General features: G+C 40.1%; 2 protein-coding genes and 2 non-coding genes across 6 annotated transcripts in view; 2 read left to right on the top strand and 2 right to left on the bottom strand.

Annotated features, from left to right (window-relative positions):
• The window catches only part of LOC137487288 (uncharacterized), a 371,338-nt gene that overhangs the window by 277,477 nt on the left and 86,306 nt on the right, over positions 1–7,555 (bottom strand). The window lies entirely within an intron of this gene.
• znf1069 (zinc finger protein 1069) overlaps positions 1–7,555 on the top strand; it is a 616,019-nt gene that overhangs the window by 581,116 nt on the left and 27,348 nt on the right. The window lies entirely within an intron of this gene.
• trnal-cag (transfer RNA leucine (anticodon CAG)) lies at positions 1,451–1,533 on the bottom strand. The gene has a single exon. It is a non-coding gene; the product is annotated as a tRNA-Leu (tRNA).
• trnav-cac (transfer RNA valine (anticodon CAC)) lies at positions 2,984–3,056 on the top strand. Its single transcript has one exon. It is a non-coding gene; the product is annotated as a tRNA-Val (tRNA).

Raw genomic sequence — 7,555 nt, 5'->3', positions numbered from 1 at the left:
ATAAAACCAACTTTACCTCTATGGCCAGTGGGGTGTCAGCACAGTATCGTGCATCTGCTCTGCATCTCTGGGACAGCTCTGTGTAATCCAAACGTAAACAATTCTGTTCCAGTCGTTGTAACCCTCGTCTTAAACCAAAAGTGTATTTATACAATCAAAAGTGATATTATTATCGTTTTTAACAACTTGAATACAAAAATATAACATTTAAAGAGGATTTCAGCGTGGTGGAGCCCTTTAGTTAACTTTGCAGTTATCATATAACACACGGCCACTAACTGCCGTTTTGATACAATGTCAGCAAACAGATACAATCTTCGCTACTAATTAACTCTTTAACTGCACGTTACCTCACTAAACTTGTAAACACACTTGAGTAACATGTTATCTTAACATTTTATCGATTTTGTGATAGGATTTACCCACCTAAAAGATGAGACGGCTGTGTTGTTGTTCAAAATCAAGGCGCTCTAGTAATGACACTCTTGGTTCACCGTTACCATAGCAACCCTGTAAACAAACCATCCCGGTCCCACCCACTCTCCACTCATGATATTTAAATACAGCTTTAGATGAATCATGAAGAAAATTAACAAAGAGAAGCAGATTTTATTATAAATACTTATAAGAAAAAACATACATATAAACGTGTGACTAACCATTCAGGGTGTCACTTTCCCCAAGAAAATAATTGCTCCAGTTATGATTTTTATTTTTTCACACTTAAGGACACTTTTTTAAACACTTTTGGTGTCAAATTTGTCTAAAAAAGTGGACAATAAACATATTTTGGGTGGCTCAATTGGCTACCCTACATGGGAGCCACATGTGTTTTTCTGTTGGATTGTCCTGCCCACACTTTCCCACAGTAAACCCACACTTACCCACATAGGGTCCACACTATAATTTCTGGATGATTTTCTCTCAGCAGCAAGGCAGTTTTTGTCCTTCACACTATTTTGACCAAAATGAAAATGATTTATTGTAATTTTTATATACAAGCTAAATATAAAATTTAACTTATATTTACCCACGAAATACAAGTTAGGGCCACAAAGGGAAAATCCATTGGGCCCCGCTTGGGCTGACCTATATGTGGCCCACATGTGTTTTTCTGTGGGCAAGCCCACTGTGGGATTGCCCACAGAAAACCAACATTAGGGCCCCAAAGGGCAAAATCCATTGGGCCCCACATGGGCTGACCCATTGGGGCCCACATGGGTTTTTCTGTGGGCAAGCCCACTGTGGGCTTGCCCACAGAAAAACCCATGTGGGACCCAAAGGGAAAAATATTTTAGGGGCCTGCATGGGCTACCCCACATGGGGCCCACATGTGTTTTTCTGTGGGATTGTAGCGTGATGCGGCACTTAGTCAGTGTTACTGTATCATTCGGACATGGGGGCAGAGAGTTAAAGACTTCAGCCTGAGCGCACTGCCGCAGGCTCGGTTTGTCAGAAGTGGGATTCAAACCCACGCCTCCAGGGAAGACTGCGACCTGAACGCAGCGCCTTAGACCGCTCGGCCATCCTGACATGCAAACTTGGCAGGAGCTGTCTCCTGGGAGCCACACCGAAGTACCGTGACATGGAATCTGGTGCTTCACAGCTTGCCCAGCTCCGGCTGTCCAGCTCATTTGCGCTGCAGGCAGCTAAGCTGTGCTCGCCTCCTGGGGCTGCGCCTAGTTTCAATAGGCAACACTTGACAGCTGTCATTGCTTACGGCCACACCACCCTGAGGGGGCTATAGAGCAAACAAGTGAGTTGGCAGCAGTAAGGAGAGAAAGGCTCTCCCCATTTTGTTTGTCTACCTTTTTGTTTATTGACCTTGAGTGTTTTTGTTTGTTTGTTTTCTTTTTTTCTTTAAAAACCACCTAACAGCAGCATTTTGCTGACTGAAGGGTGGTTATGTAGTGTGTTTTATTTTTAATCATGGACAGATTCCCCGGCAACGACATGGAAATGGAGGGACTTGCAAGAAAGGATAAAGAAAATGGGCTGGATAATAGATGAAGAGTTAAAGAAAATTGACTTGACAAGAGACAAAGAGATAAATAAAATGAAGAGCCCGGCCAACGAAGAGGTGAGAAAGGTAAGGATAAGCAAGAGGTACAAAGAAGAGTATGCACAAAGGAAGCAACAGTAACTGTAGAAGTAGAAAATGTAAAAGATGCAAGAAGATTTGATATAACCAAAGCAGTCACGGAGCTGATTGGAGAAGGAAGAATTCTGGCGGTGAGACCCAAACAAACAAAGGGAGTATGAAGTAACAATGGAGACTGAAGATGACACCGAAATTTTAATAGACAATGGATTGACAATTAAAGGAGTGAAATCTGAAGTACGGAGGTTACAAAACAGAGACTATGTTGTTTCGTTCAAGCATCTGCCTGTTTACCTAGCAGATGAAGAAATTTTAAGCAAGCTAGAGAGATGGGGAGTTTTCCCCATATCTAAAATTAAAAGAAGATTGTATCCTGGCACAAACATAGAAGATGGAACAAGGTTTGTAAAAAACAGATTTCCGGAAGAGATGGTCTCCTTACCTTACAGTACCAAAATCGAGACGGCACACCAATCAGGTAAAAACCTGTCGACTATGCATGAGCTCAGAAAATGTGATGAAGGAACGCCCAGAATTCAGGTGCTTCAAATGTGACGAAAGGGGACATTTCGCAAGGACCTGTACAGCTGTGTCGGGCCCGGATTGTAAATTGGCCCTAATACCTGCAGGGAGCTTGTCACGCTGAGTTGGCTTTGTCCGCTCGATTGACCAACGCGTACGCCTTGTTTTATCCTTGCAGGCCTAACTTCGCTGGTGAAAGCACTTGTGGGGTTTCTGTAGTGTAGTGGTCATCACGTTCGCCTAACACGTGAAAGGTCCTCGGTTTCTTTGGCGAGAAAATAATAGCATCCACTGCCGCACCAGCAATGATCGTCGACAGGCACCCAATCAAAAAGGGTTATCTGCTTGATTTGCCTGAAGGTTTCCGTAGTGTAGTGGTTATCACGTTCGCCCCACACGCGAAAGGTCCCCAGTTCGAAACTGGGCGGAAACAACCTCTGGCTTTTATGACAATAGTCAAATCATGCTTCTGTTGAGTACTGACGTTCACTGAAAACATTCTTTCTGCAGAGCGGTGTGAGGCTAGAAGTTTAAATTCAACTCAGTGTTTACCTCCCCTCGCGGTGTCGCAAACTTGCGTAGAATCTGATTTCTATTAGCTTTGTGTTGTGCATGAGCAGGTGGCCAGTGCGTTTGCTGGTCCTTCACGGTGCAGACCCTACAAGACAGCTCTATAAAAAAAGACTATAAATACTTGAAGCAGCACGGGCCTATTGGTTTCCATAGTGTAGTGTTTATCATGTTTGCATTACACGCTAAAGGTCTCCTGTTCGAAACTGGGCGGAAGCATACAATTAGCGGACACTTTTGTCCAAAGCGACATACAATAGTGGAGGTATTCAACAAGACGAGGCAATGCATACGAAAAAGGGCTATTTATTCCAAGTAATTTGTTTGTGCTCAGAGAATTTAGTGCTGGAGTAGGAGTTTCGTTTTCTTTAGAGAGAGGGATATTCACCGGGGTTCGGGTGTACTCTGAAGAGATGGGTGTTAGCTGTCGTTTGAAGGACACCAGTGTATCCGTAATCCGAGTGGGAATGGGAAGGTGATTCCACCAGCGTAGAACATTGAATGAAAACATTGTGGAAAGTGACTTTCCGTCTCTCTGCGCTGGCACCACAAGACAGTGCTCTCACCCTAACCGGAGGCTCCTGTGGTTATCACGATGGCTTTACAAGCGAAGGGTCTCCTGTTAGAAACTGGGCGGAAACATTCAGATTTGCTTTTACGCACATTCTCAATTGGCTCTCTGCTCACTGGATAATCCACGATACAAGGGCATGGATCTGTCAAATGTCATGACTTGACGTTGTACGAGGATTTGACAAAAAAATGCCCTGCAAACCTTAAAAAGCAACACCATCCCAGGACAATTCTTTTGATCCCCTTTCAGTGCACTTGCATTAAAGCCCGCGTGATGCAGCACTTTGTCAGTGTTACTGTATCTTTCGGACATGGGGGCAGAGAGTTAAAGACTTCAGCCTGAGCGCACTGCCGCAGGCTCGGTTTGTCAGAAGTGGGATTCAAACTGAAGGGATAGTTTACAGTTTAACCCAAAGAATAACCAGTCTGGTAGATGAAGAAGAGCCGGAGTCAGAGATTTAAATAAATAAATCAAGTTTACTGAAGATAGTTTGCAGTTTCATCCGCAGAAGCCAGCTTTGCCGCTCTGCTTACAATTACCAATCAATAACAACTATACTCTCACATAACGTCATTAACTGCGTCATACATATAGGTGTTCTAACATAATTTGATTAAAACACAGATAGACTAGGAACATTTCCACGTGAGGTTCGTGCATACAATTCTGAACAATATCTAAACATAAACGTCAGACATCCTTTAGACTGATTAGAGCTGACTCCAGACCTGTGAAATGGATCAACAATCAAATAGAACACACACACATAAAGTATAATCTGTTTCTTATCCAAGGCTGAGTGTATTTTTAGCCGTCTTTATCAAAACTGGTTAAAAACTGGTATAATCTACATTCAGACAGTTATATTCTTACCACACAAAGTCTATCTTGAATAAAAAGTAGAATCACTTTAAAAGAATTAACCGTAAAAAATAGCAAAATCACTTTAGACAATATTAACTCGTAGAAATAACAATAGAAACAGCTGCTTCCACTCCTCAGCCCTCAGTTCCTCTCAAGGTCTCCATGACCTCTGACCTAGTTTGGGTGCTTCTGAAAATAGGTATAAAGAGACAGGCAAATGCACTGAACATTCTTATATTAAGCAATGTGTTAACTTATTAATTAAAATCGATTCACAGTTAAATACTGAGAAACAGGATGATGAAAAGGATAAACGTTGGTCCATGATGAGACGGATTGGAAAGCAGAAATTTGAATCCTTCAGTCGCCCCTTTTGACCAGAATGGAGTCCAAACTCCACTTCCGGTCAACCAGTGAGGTCACTAAGGAGAGTGAAAGTGATGACTCGTGCTCCCTTAATAAGAAAACAGAGTTTCTTCGCCCCTTCTTAGACAAGCTGGAACCTAAAAATTCCAGTCCCCAAGCTAAGGGCTCTTCCACTCTCCACCCACAAAATGAGTTCACGTTTCTCATCATCTGTGGGATTAAGGGTCCTGCAAGCTGAAGTGAAAACATACAAAAAAAAACAGCAGACTAAAGTCCAGAATGTGAACACAAATGTGCAAGCCCTAAAAGTCCTCCAGAAGTAAACAACTCATAATTTCCATCGATACTTCCTCTGATGCATCTACAGCTTGCTCCAACTCTAAATCCAAACATACAGGCCAATTCTAAGGCTCAGAGATTCTCTGATCAGACACAAAAGGTCATCCATTCGACCTAAGCCACTCAGGATTCAAATTCATGACCTGCAAAACATCTTTATCTTCACCAGTTTTAAAACATTCATCAGCGTGTTCTGTAACTTCAAATTAGAATAATGAAACATTTTTACATTAACACACATTAAACATGCCAACAGCACAGTAGTCCAATTCAGCACCATTACCATGTTTAATTATCACCTCGCTGAACTCCATGTCAGTCAAGTCCACTTAAAATATCTTTTCATTCAAATAATAATGTGATTGTAGTGATGCAACACATTCCTCTGTATCATTGATAGGAAGTGTACAAGCACCCTTGTCCTGGCCATAAATGAGCCAAAATCACCTTCACAGTTAACAAACTAATATCAAATCCACTCTCTGGAAGCCGGGCTAAATGAATAAACACTGTTACTGCACTCCTGACATTGAGCCAGACCCTCAGTCACCTCAAAGAGACTAGATATAGATATAACCTGTTACCTAGAGACCAAGAAAGATGGAATGGTTTTACAAACTATTATTCCAATTCATTAACATGCAATAAGAGGGATTATGAATCCATTTCTTTTGTTCCCACATTATAGGGGTTTAACAAAATTTTAGTCTAATTCAACAAAGATTAAACATAAGTCTGTCAAACTCAAGCATCTTTTAACAGAAATAAGACTAAACCTTATAATTATCTTCTCAACTTGTCATTTGTACCATATTACTTTCCTGACTAAACCATTCAACATAATCAGAAGCAGACACCTTGTATAAAATTCATTCAATTCTTACTGTCTGGTCAATGAGAAATGCTCACAGGTTAGCTATTTGCTCAAACTTTTGATTATTTGAAAATCTTTCATACATGTCATTTGACAGTGAAACCTGTTTGAAAGCATTACCAATTGAACAAGAGCAGACTGATTTAACAACTCTTTTACCACATATAATCAAGACTCTTGCTTGGATATGGACTACTAAATTTTCATTTAAAGACAGTCTAAGTTTCTGTACAACTTGTCAGTATTCAAAATAATAATATTGACTTGAGTTGACTTGACTGCTTCAAAATGCTGTTAAAGTTGACGCTGCATTTCTGTTTATTAAAATGTTCATTTTCACTGCAGCAGTATAAATACTTCTTTCTGAATTCTTACATCAGCTATTTAACCATCAGATTCAAACACTTTCATTCAACTTTATCTCTCTGTTCTACACAACATCCAAACAATTATGTTCCTCTGCACTTGAGGACACACACACACATAGACAGAGAGTGATTTACTGCAGCATTTGCCTTTAACACAAATGACTTCAACTCAATTCTCTGTGTATTTTTCCTATGCTAGAGTGAGGATGCTTTCTGCACAATTTGTTTAGTGATTCAGCCTTTGTCACTATTTAAATGCCATCAAGTCTAAAATATTTACCTAAAACATTCAGATAGAAAAGAATTAACTGTAATTAACCTTTCCATTCTCAGTAAATTTAGACATGTGTTTGTAACATTATATGCATGGCAGTCTTTAATTTCACAGCTATAAGCTAATAAAATTATTATTATTTTATTATTATTATTCCAGAGAGTAATCTGAACCAGGAAAAGAGGTAATTATTAACGATTGCAAACAGAGCTGGATAACCCATCCATTTAAAGCTCATCTCATGGTCTGCATCATCTTTTCATCAGATTCACTCAGCATTATTGACTTCTGTAATGTCTGGCATTTCGCTTATACAATCTGTAATAATATAACACTTATTCCAGAGGTTAGTGACAATATTCATACAACAGGGACAAATCATTCCCTCAGGACAATAAGCATTATTGTACCATAGATATGAATATTGTGACAGCTCATCACTAAGTTTGCTTTAGGTGTTGAACTCGCACAAATTTATTCTTAAAATTCTCTGTCCAGTTTCAACTGGATTTACATGATCTTTTATCAAGTTTCAAAGTTTCCGTTCATAATCAATGTCTTTTCTGAGACAATCAGCTGGTGCATTTTGTGTTCTTAATATCGTTGCTAAGCAAGTCGATAACAGAAACAAAACACAACACAACTCATGGCTTCACTCAAATAGTCTCTGTCTCTCTGTTTCATGCACATGATTTTTCTATAG

The sequence above is a fragment of the Danio rerio genome, chromosome 4 (genome assembly GCF_049306965.1).
Source record: "Danio rerio strain Tuebingen ecotype United States chromosome 4, GRCz12tu, whole genome shotgun sequence".
Taxonomy (NCBI): Eukaryota; Metazoa; Chordata; class Actinopteri; order Cypriniformes; family Danionidae; genus Danio; species Danio rerio.
The sequence above is the reverse complement of the archived record's forward strand: the minus strand, read 5'-3'. Positions and strand labels throughout refer to the sequence as shown.